Source organism: Astyanax mexicanus, chromosome 4, assembly GCF_023375975.1.
Source record: "Astyanax mexicanus isolate ESR-SI-001 chromosome 4, AstMex3_surface, whole genome shotgun sequence".
Classification (NCBI taxonomy): domain Eukaryota; kingdom Metazoa; phylum Chordata; class Actinopteri; order Characiformes; family Acestrorhamphidae; genus Astyanax; species Astyanax mexicanus.
In genome coordinates, this window is record NC_064411.1 from 4824227 (window position 1) to 4843550 (window position 19324).

The following is a 19324-nucleotide window of genomic DNA, read 5'->3' on the forward strand; positions in this document are numbered from 1 at the left end:
TTTCAGAATACATAAATAGAAAGACTTTAGACAAGGTGAACAACAAACAAGATCTGCTGCAGTACGATCTCCTTTTCAAGAATCTGCAGGACATCAAGAAGGTAAATGTAAGGAAAATGTAACCATAATATTTTAAATGAATTTTAGATAAAATGTTTGTACTGGATTTGTATTTTATGAATGTTTAATACTTTATAGAATAAAAATTGTACAACTATATAGAAAAAAAACAGAACAACTATAACTATTTCAGCACCACAGAGATAATTGTTAAAACTTATAAACTGCAGTTCTAATCCTTTTAAATGAGCTCTGGGTGTAACTCCAGCATCAGTAGCAGTAATGCTAGTAAATCTAATTAATAAAAGATTAGGTGTATTTAGTGAAATACTTTGTTATACTTTGTAAAATTATAGGAAAACCCAAGAGAAGTAGTTATACAGTGTTTTAAATGAGAGTTTTAGGAGTGGGCGGGGCTCGGATGAGGCTGAGCTTCATGGAGAGGACCTTTGTGATTCTAGCAACACTTGGCCAGAATCCAAAAAGATTTTCTGTCAAAATAACCGCCCCATTAAAATTTTATAAAAATCAGTTTTGAGTCTGTAAATAAAATACAATAAACTAGTTTGAGAAAATAATGAGTATAAAACTAATCAAAAGCTTTTTTAAACTGAAACACATAAAATAATATAGATAATAAAAGAAAATGTAGGAAATTGTACTAAAACTAGTGTTGCTGGAAAAGACAGTTTTGCGCTGACACTTTATCAATATATTCTGAATCAGGACACAACTCTTTAATAAAAGTAGCATTATAAAGAAAAACATTTCTTTGAGTTACTGACAGAATGTTTTATTTTAGACAAATAGTAAAAATCGGTAGCTTTTAGAAGTTTGTCTATAATATATGATGCTGGTTGTTAAATTGTGTATTTTTTTTAACAATGTAAAGTTGCTTAAAAAGTGATGTCAATGTTCATTTTCTTCTGTATTGTCCTGTATTTATATTCCTTATCTTTATTGCAGTGTTAATATTATTATTATTATTATTATTATTATTATTATTTTAACTAAAAGTATCAGGTAAGAACCAGCAGGAAACTATAATCCACAGTAATGGTTTAAAGTGGGATTTGTTTTTACTTTCATTTGTTACATTTTTTATTGTTTATTATTACAGTAAAATAGCAAGTTTTTTTCTAGTAAACTTCCACCTCATTCCTGACCTTCTCCTCGCTTCTTTTTAAATTTTATATTTTTACAAGCAGACTTTTATTTTGACGGGAAAGTCACGGATCTGTTCCTCCCGCAGCGCCGGAGGAAGAGCAGAATCAGCTGAACTACAGAAGGTATGGAGAAGTTTCTCTCTCTCTCTCTCTCTCTCTCTCTCTCTCTCTCTCTCTCTCTCTCTCTCTCTTTCTCTTCAACACGCTGTTCTACATTCACTCCCACATCAACACCACCTTCAGCACCTTCAGCATGTGCAGCATTTACACCACCAGCACTGGATCTTCTCCTAGCTCTGCTCAGCAGTCTGTCTCTGACCCTCAGACACATCTGAGATAAATCTGAACTAAATCTGAGATGAATGTGGTCCAGTCTCAGCATGGATCTGCTTCTGGGTTCAGACTGATAGCGGATCAGAACCAGGACAGATTTTACAGCATTTATTACTGTTGTAAGTGTAACAGAGTAATAAAATACCTTTGTTTTAGATGGACTTTATAAAATGAGGCACTTTAATGCTGTTAAATGAAGTTTTGGCGGCCCCTGCTGTTTAGTGGTGAACTGCAGTTACGCTACGTTTGGTCTTTCTGAGCCACCGTACCTCAGCAGCGGTCTGTGTGTTTCTGTGCTGCAGGTAGGTGCTGAGCTCCGTGTTTTATGAATAAATAGTGGTTAAAAACATGTTTTAAGTTAAAAATACTGCTATTAATTCGAGTATAAGACAGATTAAAAAGTGTGTTTTGTAGAGAATTCACTGATTTAGGTAATAGTTAAGAGTTTATGAGCTTATTTCTCTCTTCTCTGTTAGAAGTTAAGTGAGACTAACACGAGGCTCAGTTTTCCCTCCACTGTCTGTACCAGCAGAATTATAGAATATCAGCTAATCCTATTATTATTATTATTATTTTATTAATGATAATTATTTTGATTTATTTATTCAGTTCTGTCTTAACTGCAGATGCTCGGTAGCTAAAGTTACCAGCGGGATTTTAATCAGTATCTAATGTTAGCTTGAAAGCTAAAGTTTGAAGGTTTTTTATAACAGGCAGCTAATTTTAGCTAGCTAGCTAAAGTTGCAGGCGCTTTATAACAGGTATCTAATTTTAGATAGGTAGCTAAAGTTGCAAACGCTTTATAACCAGTAGCTAATGCTAGCTTACTAGCTAAAAGTACCAGCATTTTTATAGTTGGTAGCTAATGTTAGCTAGTTAGCTAAAGTTGCAAGCATGTTATAACTGGTAGCTAATGTTAGCTAGCTGCGAGCGTTTTATTACCGTTAGTTAATGTTTGCTAGTTGCCAGAGTAGCTAAAATTTGCTTAATAGCTAAAGGTTCTAGCATTTTTAAAAATTGGTAGCTAATTTTAGCTAGCTTGCTAAAGATGCAAGCATTTTATAACCGGTAGCTAACGTTAGCTAGTTAGCCTAAGTTACCAGATTTTTTAAAAACCAGTAGCTAACATTAGTTACCTAGCTAAAGGTACCAGTTATGTATTTTCACCATAACGATGCTCTTGCCAATATGACAAAACACTAAAATAAAAATATATATATTTCAAGAATACACTACTGCAACAAAATGTTTAATTTTATATTTGCCATATATTATTTAATACGATTTATGGCACACCCATTACTGAGATATTAAATAATACAACAATTTTATCAGATTTGTAATAGTCAAAGATCCACAATGTCAGGATATTAATAATGCACTCTAAATATCTCCATATATCCAGGATTATAGTAAAATAAATGATACTGGACAAATATAATCTGTCTTTAGTAGATATATAACGGTAAATGAGAACAATGTGAATTTTTTTTTTTTTCTTCAAAAAAAAGGGTGGGTGATATGGCACGATATTTCAGGGTATAATATTGTTCACAATATTTCAAAGTGGCTGAGAGATTTCAGTGCAGCAGCAGTGTGTGAACAGTTGGAATGATCTGTGTTTCTGTGCTCTCTCTCAGTTTGTGTGTGACAGGGCGCCGTCGGGGTTGCTTTCACCGCACTGCGCAAGCTCTTCGTGTTTATGCGCGTTTCGTGCAAAGTAACATTTTGCTCTGCGCCTTTTTGGTATCCATTTTGATACCCAGCCTTATAGAGGAGTGTGATATTAAAATCACAGCGTAATAACCTAAGAATGCCTCAACCAAGGGTGTCAAAAGTATTCACACTCATTACTCAAGTAAAAGTATAGATACTGGGGTTTACACATACTTTTGTAGAAGTTGAAGTATCAACTCAAACCTTTACTTAAGTAAAAGTACAAAAATACTGCTTTTAAAACTACTGAAAGGTATAAAAATAAAAGTAATGTAAGGGGAAAATTGACCTTATAAACAGAAGCCTTGGCTGCACAACATGAACCTATATTGCACAACCACCAATAACTAGTTGACTGTAAGTATAGCAATAAAAAAAAAATTGTCCACTATTGACTGTAGGAAACATTCAGTTTACCTCCGAAAAGAGTTGTTTTTACATACAACCATTCCGAAGCCTTTCGCTGCAGCTGGCGACGCATTATTGTCAGCGCTGTTCACTCAGAATGCTGTGTATCTACTTTCTGTGTCAAGAAACAAAACACTGCAATGGCGTGTTTGTTTTTATAGCCACGTGACATCACAGGGTCCGCGATGTGACTATCGCACATCGCAATGTCTATTCTTAAACAATATATCGTGCAGCCCAAGAGCATAGCATTAAATCCTTCATCATGCAGGAACTGCTGACACAATCCAGCCACATGAGGTCTAGCATTGTCCTGCATTAGGAGGAACCCAGGGGCCACTGCACCAGCATATGGTCTCACAATGGGTCTTAGGATCTCGTCTCGGTACCTAACGGCACGCAGGCTACCTCTGGCGAGCACATGGAGGTCTGTGAGGCCCTCCAAAGAAATGCCTCCCCACACAATGACTGACCCACTGCCAAGTCACGTAGTTTTTATTGTCAATACTGCATATGTACAGGACATACAGACAATTGACATTAAGTTGCTCTCCTTTCCAGGATGATGAATGATTGTGTGCTGGGGGCAGCATTGGGATGGGGGGTGGAGCAGGGTGAGAGTTCAGCCAGAAAGCATAGTGGTTTGTGGTCCCCACCTGCAGAACGACTCCTTTGCTGAGTATGTTTTGTTAATTGAAATTGATTGTCAATCAGTGTGGACAGTTCATTTCAAAGAAGTTTGATTTACTTGGAGTTATATTGTGTTTAAGTGTTCCTTTAATTTTTTTTGCATATATATAATCACTATTCATAATGGTATTATTTGCCATCCAGATGCACTTGAACTCCATATAAGAAATTTAGGTGAAATCAAAATAAAGGTAAATATAGTTTTGAACCGTTTGTAGTTTGATTTTTAGTAGGTAAAAAATATTTTGTTTTAGGTCATATCGTCCATCTCTATGTGAAATGCTGAAAAACACTTCATGGGTTAAAATAGTCATACCGCTTTTCAAATCTACAGTCTTTTATTTACTAAATGTGTAGCTACATTTCCAAGACAACCAATAAGAAGTGATGATATTTAAGGTGGAATAGAAAATTCAGGGAAAATGTTAATTCATTAGCTAGGCTGAGCTAACGTAAAATGACTAAAAAACAAGATACATATTGTTCAGATAGCTGGTTTACAGGCTTTAGTAACATTTAGTTAGAGTTGATGAAATTGTGGGTAACGTTAGCTTCTGTAAAACTGCAGCAGGTCTTGGAGCTTCTGCTGCTCTCTGGCTCCGGAGATGAAGTTGGGCTTAGTTTCAGCAAGCCAGGAAATTACAGATATTTATAAGCAAGATATTTATAAGATAAAATGACACCTTTATTGTAAACAAAAAGGGAAGTCAATATAGTAGAGTATTAATTATATGGATTAGTGTATTTCAGTGTAAAGTGAGATACTAAAGTAGTAGTCAAACATGGTATTCAGTAGTGGACAGCAGCAGAGTTTCTGCTACATATATTTTGCGGCTGCAGCCTGCTGACAGTCTACTGCAGAACGAGCTAAACTCCATATTATAATGTCTATGGATTTAGAATGGGACAAAAGTACAGAAGCTTTTATGGTAATATAAATATGTCCCAGTATTTCCCATATAGTGTAACTGATTTAGGTAATTCTCTTCAGTTAATTAACAAGCTTTTATTTTAATACACTAAATTATTTCTTTTTTTTTCTTTTCAGAAATTAAAATATTATAGGATTTCTCCTGAAATCTATGAAAGAGGGTGAAGCACAAGCCATCCTGAAGAATTGTTTGATACATTTAACAGACAGAGGAAACCAAGTCCCATCATGGAGGAACATCAGCACTCTGTCAAGAGTTTTACTAAACAGAGTAATCTCAAACACCAGCTCATTCACACAGGAGAGAAACCATATCACTGTTAAGACTGTGGGAAGAGTTTTAATCGACAGTGTAATCTCAAAACACACCAGCGCATTCACACAGGAGAGAAACCGTATCACTGTTCAGACTGTGGGAAGAGTTTTAATCGACAGTGTACTCTCAAGAGTCACCAGCGCATTCACACAGGAGAGAAACCCTATCACTGCTCAGAGTGTGAGAAGTGTTTTACTACACAGAGTAATCTCAAAAATCACCAGCGCATTCACACTGGAGAGAAACCGTATTACTGTTCAGACTGTGGGAAGAGTTTTACTCAACAGAGTGATCTAAAAAACCACCAGCGCATTCACACAGGAGAGAAACCGTATCACTGCTCAGACTGTGGGAAGAGATTTAATCAACAGAGTCATCTTAAACTGCACCAGCGCATTCACACAGGAGAGAAACCGTATTACTGCTCAGACTGTGGGAAGAGTTTTACTCAACAGAGTACTCTCAAAATTCACCAGCGCATTCACACAGGAGAGAAACCGTATCACTGCTCAGAGTGTGGGAAGAGTTTTACTACACAGAGTAATCTCAAAATACACCAGCGCATTCACACAGGAGTAAAACCATATTTCTGCTCAGACTGTGAGAAGTGTTTTTCTACACAGAGTAGTCTCAAAAATCACCAGCGCATTCACACAGGAGAGAAACTATATCACTGCTCAGACTGTGGGAAGAGTTTTAATCAACAGAATCATCTCCAAAAACACAAGTGCAGTAACACAGGAGAGAAAACTATCCCAAATTTGTTTCACGGCAATTAAAAGTGCAAATCCTAAATCTTTCGGACAGAACACCTTATCCTACACTAATGTATTACTCTGTCACTTGGGACACGTTCCATCAGAAACAAACATGAACTGAATTTAACAATCGATTTTACAGGTTCAGCAAAATGAATCTTATCCAGGGATGATGTTTATTGAATTTCATGTTATGTTTTCTTGAATGTTCGATATTCCAGAACATTCTTCGTGAGACAGAGCTCAGTTTTTAGGGTAGTTACAGTAAGAGTTCAGTTCTGAAGAAGGGCATGTCTTTCAAGTATGAACTACGGCATTGCCAGAGCTTGCTCCAGAAATTAGATTAGCATTAGATTAACATAGTCTTTAACATTTAGATGTCATAGTTGTTGGGAGTAGAGTAGGATTCTTGGAACTAAATGATTTTGTTGCTGGAACACCCACTTTACCTATTTTTGGTGGCCTAATGTAATTTAATAACTTCCCCCACCTGAACACACACATACCACAAACCCCATCCAGGATGCACTGGAATTAGAATAAAAGCCTTTGATAAGTCTTTTCACAAATCAAACCTACATTTCAAATGACATATTTGACTTTTTCATCTCTCCAGTCCTCTCAAGAGACCTAAATGCTAGTTGGGTAAACCTTGTACATATTTTGACATTCCTCCAGCAAACAGTAATTCAGACAACCGTCAAACTTTGGACTTCTACGACCTTAAATAGTCACCATCTGTGACTGTCTCTCAAATGAGGTGGACCAACAGTGCCATCACCAGGACGAAGACCGACTGCCATTATAATACTATATAATTCAACTTTCTAAAATCCACAGAAACGCAATCCACAAAGAGTTACTGCAATTTAAGAGTTTATGCTTGGTTATTCCTGCATTGAGAAAATAAGACTCATTTAGTTAAAAGAAATGTTCAAAGCTTTGGATTCCATTCCCAGCCTTGTAAGCTGAAATTCTGTGGTGTAAACTGATCTCTCTCACACCCGTCATAAATTCTGATCAACAGGCTATGAGCCAGGCGAAGAGAATTTCTCACAAAGAAGAACAAATAAGAATATACATTAACTAAATAAAAAGTTATTTTACAGAATATTTACTAAATAATATGCCACTTCTAGTGTATGGGTATAGATGCTGTCCTGATTACATTTTCATACACAGTCAAGTCTGAATCAACAAGGTTTAACTAGCATTTGATAATTTTGCTTTATTTGGTTATCAGTGGTTTAACCATGTTTGTATTATCTTTTCAATTATTTAATTGGGTTTAAATAGAAACATGACTCTTTATTTCTTTTTTGACAAGGACCATACATTGTTTCTTACTTCAGGATTATCTGGAATGTTACCAACCTATTTGTAGGAAAAACACATAATTTACATTTATTTAGACTCAATTCTAAGAATGTTTTCCTTGAATTTATCCTCATGAATTGGTACGCTGAATATTGTATTTTGATCCATTGTTTGATTGAGTTTTCTTTTGGTTTGGTCTATTAATTAAAAAAATATGAAATCTCAGAAATTGCTCCAAAACCAATGAAAACCCAGACACGTAGGTTGCTCCTCCCCAAAAGCCCACAGAGCCAATGGTAGCCTTAAGGTTAAAACAGATTCAGTCAGAGAGTGACAGAAAGAGTAGTGGTGGAGAATGAAAGTGGAGAGTGTCCAGGATTACGGATGGATCAGTTCAGTTCAGTCTTGAGTGGTAGTTGAAGAGTTTCGAGGTTAGCTTAGCATTTTAGCTTCAATTTAGCGATAGCTTAGCATTCTTAGTGCAACTCATTTAACCTTCTTTAAGCATATTAATACTAGCATTCTAAAGCAATTTTATGATCTACGAAGCCACGCATTATGCATACAAAGTTTCAGCTGAATAGAGACCGTCAGGCTCAACCCAGAAGCCACCAGTCCGGAAGCGACCAGCAAGCCAGCTGAGAGCGAAGGGATTTTCCTGTGGGTTCTGAAGGGACTCCGTGCTGACACCAGGAAGTCAAACCATCTTGCAGACAGACACACGTGATTCTTTCTCAGGGTGAAGAAACAGACGACTGCGCTACAGACGGACGATGCTGGTAAATGGTTTTGGTTTGGTTGAATCCATTATAAATCTCCATGTAGTAAAGACAACTCCTTTTCAGTTGTTTGGTTGTAAATAAGAACTGGCTTCATAGACTTAAAATAACTTAGTTCATCCTTTAGAAATCCCCACTTAATAAGTTTCATTAATCTGACAAGTCATTCCTTTCTATACCGATATTATAACATGTTTTTATTTTCATTCTCATTTATCTTCATACACTGTGATTTGATATCTAATGGCTACATTTATGACATTTTAATAGATTATTAACTCATATCTGTGTGATTTAATAAAATAATTTTATATTACAAAACCTGTAATTTCAGTGTGTTTTCTGGATATCTTGGTTAGGAAAATTACTGTTCCCGGTAGAAGAAGACAGAAAAGTCAATTAATTTAACATCTTAATTAGCACCAGGTATTAAACTGCTGAGCTCGCTACACTGAACAGATTTCAATTTAGTTTCGCATTCTATACATGTATGAATGCATGAAAACATTCTGTCATTCTGCCAGATTTCTGAAGCTTTTTATAGACCGTTTCAGATGAATATTCATGAGCGTAGGAAGTGACGTAGCTGTTCCTAGGACACTTCCGTTTAGCGGTAAACGGCGTTCAAAACAGTGCACGTAACTTCTTAATTTAAACCTTATAAATGAATAAATAAATTAATGTTGAAATAAATACATATATAAATAAATGCACACATAAATTAATAAATAAATTAATATATAAATACATGCATAAATAATTGCATAGGTAAATATTTATATATTTATTCATTTATATGTACATTATTTATAAGTGTATTTTTTTAATTATATATTTATATGTGCATTTATTTATATATTTATATGTGCATTTATTTATTTATACTTCTGTCATTTTTGGTCCTCCATAATAAACACGCCTGCTTTCATTTTTACACTGCTAACCTGCCATGCAGTTACAGTGTCAGCTCACAACTTTTCCCTCATTTCAAAATAGCGCCACCTGAAGCGTCGAAGGAACAGACATGCGCAGTAGCTTTGCTATTGTTTTCCTTCATTAAAACGGTCTATAAAAGCACTTCATCAATATCTGCTTCTTGGCACCCTCCAGTACCACACAATTTTTTTTATGTTAGCGGGGGTCCTTTGAAAACTCGTCCAAAGGTGCCTTCAACAAAGAGATCTTCACGATATCTGATCTGAGATTCATCAGCGTATGGAATGCAGGGAAGTACACTGTATTCATGAACATGAAGAAACTCAAGTAAGAATGTATGTTTACCTTTTAGTTTAAAATGGATTTTCTAGGCCATATTTATTGTAGTTCTACTAACAAGCTGGGACCACTGTGAAAACATTGGAGGATGCACATTGGAGTAACACTGCATTTTGTGTTGCATCCTAGAACTGATGTTGGCTTGAACTTCTGACTGGACATTCAAAAATGTCTGCATCTGTTTCTTAGAGTCCAGTAATTCTGTAGAATGAGCCATGACTGGACCCTCAAAGTCAGAAAGGCCTCCTGCATCTGGGTGGGGGCAATGCTGACTCGATATTGATTATGTAGGCTGACTGCACATTCTAAACTTTTGGAACGGAGAACTGAGCTTGTATGTGTGGAGGAAATTGGCAAACTGAGTTGTGATGAGTATAACTTGAGTCAAGCCAACTAGTAATTGTAATTAGAAAATACATTTATTGGGAAAAGACAAAGACATACATACAGGGTTAGGACATACAGTTTACAAGACAAACACAGAGGATAGAAAGATAAGAGCACGCTCTGGCTCTCATTTTCTTTACAACCAAGGATAACGGAATTTTACTTTTTGCTATAGGAACATGCATAACAACTGTTTACAGCTTGGGTTGCAACATTAGGGTCTCCTGCAAGCCTTGTACTTTGTTACATTGCTGTGGTCTTTGTTCTTTGGTACATTGTTTGCTCTTTTCATGTTGGCCATCAGCGCATACCAACTAATTGAGACAGCTAAGTTAATATATATTTCTCACATTAACTCACCTCAACATGCCTTCTGCAATCATTAAGTCCCCCGTGAGCAATGCTAAAATCGCTTTTACAAACTCGCTTCCATTGTTCTTTACTTTTATCAGACATGGATATAATTTAGAGTATTCAGAGGTGAAATGAGTTTTATATTTTTTCTTTTTGGAAGGCCCTGCCTCTGCTTCCCCTGCCTCCTCCATGATCTGCTTTCTCTCACTCACTGAACAAATCCCGTCCGGGAGGGGGGAAAAACACTGCCCGCCCACACAAAAACTGATTGGCTGTCTCACAGACTCTTTGCAGAGAACAGGCCAATCAGAACCCTCTCTGTTTTCTCTCTCTCCTTCCCACACGCAATGAGAGAAAAAAGTCTGTCGCCTGTGTGCGCGTTTGTGTGCAGTGCACTCTTGGGGCACTCATTCTGAATTCCGGGAGATTTTTTTTTTTTTGTTCTTTTGTGGGTGTGCTTGTGACGGAGCGGGCAAGACTTGCCCGGTCGGTGTCAGTGGGTTGGAGGTTGAGGCTGATGGCACAGTTTCCGGCGGAGCGTCGCGGTCTCCCCCTGGCTTCTCGCTGTTGCCCTGCTGCTTGGAGTAGAAACACTAGATGGAGGGCCTGGTTGGGGGGCGGTTGTCATCGAACTAGGATGCAAAAGGTAGGGAGGAGGGGGAGAGGACGGACTGTTGCGCGTGGGGTCGTGTTGTGGGGTGGGACTGCGCGTTTCCCTTGTCGGGGCTGGTGCCGGGGCGGGTGGGCTGGGCTCTTGTGCGTCGCTTGCGGGGGGGGGCTGCGCTGTCGGATGGCGGGGTTTCCCGGGTTGGTCCTTCTGCTCGGGTGGGGCTGGCTTGTGGGGGTTTGTGTTGGGGCGTGTCGCGGGGAGAAGTCGGAGTGGCCCGCCGCTGCTGCGGTGTGTCTGATTCGGGTGCATGAGTTGCCGTGGTCCTGTAGGGCTGTAGAACAGAGATGGTCGTAATTCCACTCTCGATGACTGCCTTAACCGAAGTGATCTTGCAGTCCTTCCCTATCATGTTAAGAACGTTGGGAATGTTGGAGCGCAAAGCAATCCAGGACCCTGGATTATCCCGATGTAGATCCTAATCGTCTTAACCTGTGGTCGGGGCTGGCCAATTTGTCAGAGAGCAATTGAGACGTCATAATGCAACCGTGTCCCGCAGGAGGAAGGAGTCAGAGGTGGTTTCTGGGGCTCGATCATCCCAATTGACATGCAGAGGTGGGTGATTAGGAACTTGGCTACTGTCACAGGGTATGTTTTCCCCAGAGGAAGGTTGTCGCCATTTTCTATGTACATCTGAGCGGCCTCGGTTGGCCATTGGGATCCAATCAGAGCAGTAATGACGCCAGAGGGATCCTGAGTAATTATCGTCCTGATCATAGGCTCAGTACGCTGATACGTGATGATGGCATAATTCGCAAGACTAAGGTGCATCGGCAGAGTGCGTGGAGTCTGAGATTTTGGTATAGTGCCCAGAGGCAATACGACTTTACGAGGAGTGCCGACACTCTCAGGATTTGGCTGGATTACCCCCAAAATTGTTATATGAAGAGCATCGAGGCAATTGGAGGAGTCTGGGGTTGGGTCGACCTGGTAGAATCGCGACTCGGCATCGGCCAGGGGATGGAGCTCCCAGGTGTTGCTTCGGGGGTTTGTGCCCGGATGCATGGTTGTGTTCTTTTGAGCTTGGTTTTAAGTTTTTGTTAATCTATCTTTGCAGAGGCAGATCTGATTGTAGATCCTGTCGCCGTGGTGCTGGCGCTGGTGGTTCGGGCGCCGTGTCGGCGGTGGCGTGGCCGAGGGGGGACCTGGGTTGCCTGCAGGGTTGGGGTTGCCTCGGGGGGTGGGGGGCCGGGCCCGGCGCGGGCCGTCGGGGGCGATCCGTCGGCTCGCGCGTGGTGGCCTCGTTGGGGAGTTTGGACATAGCTTCAAAACTGAACTACACAACAAATAACTCGTCCAATTGACAAAAAACTCTTCTGTATCCCCTGTTAGAACAAAGGGGTATATTCAAATAATAACTAAGGAGTAAAACCAGAAAATCAGAGATCCCAATAAAAGTAAAGACTTAAAATAGAGATAAAAATAAAGTTGGAAAATAAGTCGTTGCCTATTCTTGCAGGTCGAATGATTCCACATGACGCTCCACCTCGCGTAACTGCTGTTCATTGTCAGCGCTGCGCATCAATGACAGTAGGTGATCCTTCTCTTTTGGCTCAACAGATAATTTGACGTTAAGGCCATAACTAGAGGGATTGGCTCGCTCGAGTAGCTCAGTTTCCTCGTCGATCTTCGTGCCATGCATCCCAGTAGGTAGAGGCCTCGCGCTCGGCTTGATAAACTGTGTTGCCGTCTCTGCTTTCCTGGGCCTGGTTCCCATGACCGCCTGAGCCTTGATCTCTGCCTGATAACTAGCGATGGTACTGGAAAGGGTAGTTAGACTAGCAGACAGATTTGTGATCACAACAGCTAAACCTTTGAGATCCCTCTGCATGTTGACGATCTTCGTTTTGAGCTCCCCAATTTCTGCTTCGTGTTTACGATGCTGTGCAGCAAACTTCTGGCTGACTAGAGAGGCTGCAGCGAGCACAGGAGCGCTAGTCGTCAAGAATTGACTCCTATCTATACGCCCAACATCGAAGAAAGTACTGAGTTTTTCACAATCAAGAGCTCTTACCAGCTCTACCGTATGCTGCTCAAGTAATGCCAGCCATTCAGGGTCATTCGCGAAATATTCAGCAAGCCTTGCCGTTGAGATTCCCCATGGATCATTGGCTCCTTCGTAACGCGGGGGTGGCTGCATCTCTAGGGAATAGCAAGTTGAGGGGGGATCTGCCGGGTGATTGGGCTGGGGTGCACGAGGGGGGTCTGCCGTTATGCATGGCTTGGGATGTTTCTTCTTTCCTGCTTTCCCTGTGGTGGATTGAGGGGGACTGATTTCCAGACTGTCGTCCTCGGTGTCGCTGCTGGGGATTGTTTGAGCTGTCTCGCTCTTTGCCGTGTCCTGGTGATGCTTTTTTGACCCAGGGCTAACACCCGGAAACATGGCCGGCAGCCGTCTCGTCGTGGTCTGTTCAGTTCCAGGGGTAGGTAACTTGAAGCTCGGGCCCCCAACTGTGAGCGCCGGCGTATATGGGTCATAAACCAGGCTTTCCTGAGAAGTGATTTGCTGGTCAAATGTCGCAGAAATCGTATGAGTGCTTGGTTTGTTCTTCCGCTTGTTACTGCCCGGCCTTTGAGGGGATTTGGCAGGAGTGGAATGAGGAGAGTCAGCGCCTTCGCACTCGCAGAGTAAAAGTGAAAGGTCTGAAGCCATACTGCCAGCCTCTTCACAGCTTATACAGGGCAGGTCAAAGGGAACATCCATTTCCATTGATCTTTCCGGGAGATTATATGTGAATCAGGGAGCCACTACCGAAATGCGGGAGACTCCCACAGCTTCAGGGAGACTTGGTTTGTCTGCATTGCAAGTCTGTTTTGTGAGCATCGGCTAAAAGCACTGTATTTCGGAATGTTGGGGGAGATCGAAGGTGGGCTATTCAACAAAAGTTTATACTCGTTATTGACTACAAACCAAGTCCATGTATATAACTTCTCCCCTAAACTGAAAAGGAGAAAACAGGGGATGAAAAAACAAACAGATTTTGGGTCAGATTAGAACTGGATTAGTATGTGAAAAGACATTTTTAAGGCCTTATGCCTCTGTAAAAGCTGGGCTGTCAATAGAACAAATAACGCCTCCCTCATAGGAAATGTTTACGATGATTGGAAGGCGCTTAATTAGCTGATCAGTACATTGTGTGGAACGATGAGCTCCTCCATATCTTCTGTCAAAAGGTGTTGCTTCCCACAGAGACTCCAACCACCGCAATCCCACTTCTGTTTTTTTCTTAGGTTTCTGCAAGTAAAAATATTTTTTCCAGTTTTCACCATTAGACAGTTACAGTATTTCTCATTTGTCAATATTTCCTGGGACAGCACGGAAGAAATGACACTTTAATGTAATCTAAAGTAATCAGCGTACATCTTGTATAACAATGTGAGTTTGCTTTGCCCTTGAAACAACTCAACACACAACCATAACAACATTAACACCACCTCCTTTAAACAGCTGCAGTAATAATTTACCTCACAATATTCAGATGTGTAATTTCTGTAAGCTGCAAGAGGGCAAGTTCTGCCAGCCCTGCCTCTCTCCACAGCGCCACCTCGTGGTGCTTTCCCTCTTCTTCTAAGATCAGTTCACCAACAGGAACAGGCCCATCTCTAGTGGCTTGCATCCGGGTTGAAATTAGCTATGAAAAACATAGTGTTAAATAATGCTGGAAAAAGGCACTATACGCATACGGGGACTAATTTTGTGGTACCACTTTAAAATAAGACTACCTTTATAAAGGGTTTATAAATGGTTCACAATTAGTTTATTAATGGTTACTAATTAGGATGTAAATGTCTTAAAATCATTAATAGTCAGTTATAACACATACATAGAAAGGGCAACAATGACCTTTTATGAAATAATGAACCCACAGCCATCTATATTGTTGCCCTTTCTATATATGTGTTATAACTGATTATTAATGATTTTAAAGCATTTACAACCTAATTAGTAAGCATTAATAAACTAATTGTAAACCATGTATAAACCCTTTATAAAGTCTTATTTTAAAGTGGTACCAATTTTGTTTTGTGGAAGAATGTATTTAATTTACCCTTAACCATTTTATACACAGTCAAGTCAGAATATTATGACCAGCTCCATACACCATACACCTATGACCATACACTCACTGAGCATCTTTTTAGCTCCGCTGATCATAAAGGACACTCTGTAGTCCTGTATCTGTTTCTCTGTGTACTTTATTATTAAGTTGGCTTGGAAAAGTCAACTTACTGTTCTTCGTAATCTTCTTCTTATTATTATCTTATTCTGCGCTCAAAATTTTATCACTATCTCCTCCTACAGCTTGTGACGTAGAAATACTAAATTTAGCAGTATCGTAGGACCTATACCCGATTAGGTTGCTTGTGCTTTTTAAGCGATATATCGTACGTTTTTCGTAAAAAACTTCGTGAACGTGCACTTTTTTTCCCCATAGGAAATGAATAGGGGACAACTTTGAACATCCACATAGGTCACAATTTTTGAGATATGAAGACAAAAATCGGACGTTCTTTACGGAAATTTCGACGATTTGACGTTTTCGTACAATTGTCGTACGAAGTTTCCCCATAGGAATGAATGGGGGGGGGGCCTTTCTCTCCCCTGCTCTTCCAGTACTGTGTGTGTTTGGAGGAGCTGCTGTATGGAGCAGATACTGATCAAAAGTTTGGACACCCCGGCACCCCAGCCAGGGCTTAGCAACCAGTTAGCAACACCTTAGCAACCACCTGGAAAACATTAGCAACTGCATGGCAACCACTTTAGAAATTATAGCAACTGCCTAGCAATCAAATAGCAACAGTTTAGCAACCACCTGAAAAACGTTAGCAACTGCCTAGCAACCACTGAGCAATCATATGGAGTTTGTTAGCAACTGCCTAGCAACCACAATAGAAATGATAGCAACTGCCTATCAACCGATAGCAACAGCTTAGCAACCACCTGGAAAACGTTAGCAACTACCAAGCAACCACTTTAGAAATGATAGCAACCGCCTAGCAACCAGTTAGTAATCAAAAGTTTTTAGATTTCAGCATTTAACCAAAAGTTTTTGGATTTAAGCATTTAACCAAACGTTTTTGGATTTAAGCATTTAACCAAATATTTTTGGATTTAAGCATTTAACCAAAGGTTTTTAGATTTTAGCATTTCATCTAAAGTTTTAGCATTTAACCAAACATTTTTAGATTTAAGTGTTAAAATCCTCCACATGTGTCTAGGAAGAAAAATATGGAGAACATAACACATGGCTATCCTAAGTCAAAGAGCCAGCAGAGTTTAAGTAAGAAAGAGGAGAACAGGCAGTAAATAGCGGTACAAAAATCTGATTTAATTTTAGCTTCCCACCACTCATTTGCACATACAACAAACCATGGCAGTATTTACATTATTTACATATGCTGTATAAAACAACAAAGAAAGTACCACTCTGGGAAATGTAAACTATGGACGGTGCTACAGAAAAGAACACAACAAAACATAACCATATTAAACTACCTAAAGCCAAATGAAGTACAAAAAGAATATAAAGAAAAGATACTCCCTAACTAATAACCTAAATACAAGGGGTAGCACCCGCCCTCTTACCTAGGGACCGATACAAACAACTCCTAAATGATGTAAAAATGTACAGGTGCACCTATTTTACCTGTTAGCATACCCAAGGTGGTACAGCCAAACCAGTGAGTTGTCTTTTAGCCAAAAAGAGGGATTAAGTTAACCACATCAGAGAAGTAATACAATAAAATTAGGCTACAAGAGCGCATTGGCCTTAAAGCATACCCCATGGTTCTCTCTCTCTGTCGGCCATCTTGGTTCAGGTCCTTTTGTAGTCTCCACCCACAACTCTCTCCCATGGCTCACCTGAGAGAGAGAGCAAGAGATAGAGAGAGAGAGAGATACTGCACGTAAGCATTTAACCAAAAGTCTTTGGTTTTCAGCATTTACCCAAAAGTTTTTGAATTTTACCATTTAACCAAAAGTTTTTGGACTACTTCTCAGCCAAAGTATTTGTATTCCACAATTTAGCCAAGGTTTTGGGCTTTAGAATTCAACCAAATTTGCTCCATTGCTTCATCAGTAAAACATATTTTAATTCCAATTTAGTCAAATAAACATTTTTACTGATTATAATTTTGCATAAAGGGGATTGGACAAAGAACAGATAAAGGTAATATATAAGATGTAAACAATATAGGTAAGATTGTGATATCAAGACTTACATATTCTTATGTATTCTTAAGTATTATAAAAATGAAATAGAAATTATGAATTTCAAGATAAAGCGCCACCTACTGTACCCACCCAGAGAGCATAGACAACTGTACTTTTAAATACTGTGCATAGTATTTTGATTGTCAGTTGCAGCCATAATTATTCTGATCAGCTCAGATATTTTGTTTTGATGCAGGAATACGAAGCCTTTTTTGTGTTGCTGCTCTCAGTTCTCTGTGTAGCCATGTGTTGGGGTTGTTGCTTTGTCTTGAGCCACATAGGTTAGGAGATGATAAGGAGATTCTGAGACTTCTGGTGGACTTTGGTAGTTCACTGGTGGTGCTTGGAAGGGTTCTCCGTGCAGTCTCTCGACTGTCCATTGTGGCTGTTGGGGTGTTGTTGTCCCTCAAACAGAAGTACAGACAAAAAATGGTTCATTTGTGATTAAAAGTAATTCCATAAATGTTGTTCTAAGACACTATAGGGTGGGCTATAATTCATATTAGCCCCCCCCCCCCCCCATATCAAACCCACTCCAACGCCCTTGATAGCAACAATCGTGACGTCCACCACTTGCCAGCCCTCTGCCTGGGAAACCAGGAGTTTGGTGATACATTTCACTCGGATGGGAGACTCCTTTTTGTAGGGCGTCTTCGGCCGTGAAAACATTCTGTGTAAAGAAAAGAGCACAAACATACAAAATAACATGTTTATACTGTTTATTCCTTATGTTTCACTTAATTTATTGTATTACCCATGATTAAACGGTTCATATTCTAATATTTTATCAAACTATATATTATTAAACTGTTTTTGGACTAAGTGGGGCTATTTTGCTGTTATTGTTCTGTTGTGTAACGCTTAGCACTGATTAAATATTACATAATAAAAAATATATATGAAAATAATTAAAATAGATATTTTTTTACTTAGCAGCACTTGTGTCCCCATTTTAAAGTGTCTGGGTGGAAACAACACCACGCATCTCTACCAAGCAATTAAAAAAGATATATTTTTATTTATTTTCATATTATTTAAATAGTACCAAGCGATACATATACAGAACAATAACAGCACAATAGCCCCACAAAACCCAAAACAGTTTAATATTATGGTTTATTCTCCCAACCAATCAACAAATAAAATATTTGCATATGAACAGTTGAATCATGGGTAATACAATAAATTTGGTGAAACATAACAAATATTTTATATTTAGTCCGTTGTGCTCTTTTGTTTGCAGAGAATGTTTTCACAGTCGACGACTCTCTACTAAAAGGAGTCTCCCATCCGGGTGAAATGCATCACCAAACTCCTGGTGCCCCGGGCAGAGGACCAACAGTTGGTGGACGGTGCGGTTTTTGGGATGTCAATCATTCCTAAGTGATTACTTATTGGATAGAAAATGCTGTGTGGTAATCTGACATTCTGTGCTGAGTATTTGTTTATAAACAGTCTGACACTCTTCTGAGGTAGAAATCAGACAAAGAATAAATCTGCTCTGGGAAGTCATTGATTCTGACCCACCTGAAGATGAAGGCAGGGGAGAAAAAATAAAAAAATTCCCGCACCGACCGCGCCGTCTGCGTCCTTAATAAAAACTTTTAAGAACCAGGGAATGGCGAATAGTTTTATACAGTGCATGTGATAATGTGGTTTACAAATCAGACATTAAAGATAATGAACGTCTAGCATGAACTATTATTTATATCGTCTCATTGCTGTGTGCATCTGTAACAAAACATTTATAGGAACTATTAAAATAAATAAATAGATTTGTGAGCCTGTACATACATAAGTGTAAATCATCCAATACAGTGTTGGACGAAATTTATATCACACTATCGTTTGTTTTGTTACAAACAGTATAAAAGCTACTGCCTGTGGCTAAATGGTGGAATGCCAATACTTTTGGCTGATTGAGCTGTGTGCAAAAACTTTTGGTTAAATGCT

The 19324-nt window shown here is 39.2% G+C and overlaps 2 protein-coding genes across 2 annotated transcripts in view; both read left to right on the forward strand.

Moving 5' to 3' along the window:
- The window catches only part of LOC103028529 (NACHT, LRR and PYD domains-containing protein 3), a 383714-nt gene that overhangs the window by 56687 nt on the left and 307703 nt on the right, over positions 1-19324 (forward strand). The window lies entirely within an intron of this gene.
- The window catches only part of LOC125801133 (zinc finger protein 658B-like), a 171781-nt gene continuing 153750 nt past the window's right edge, over positions 1294-19324 (forward strand). The window contains exon 1 of the mRNA XM_049477294.1: positions 1294-1349. The gene's annotated coding sequence lies outside the window, so the exon portion shown is untranslated. The remainder of the gene's footprint in view (positions 1350-19324) is intronic.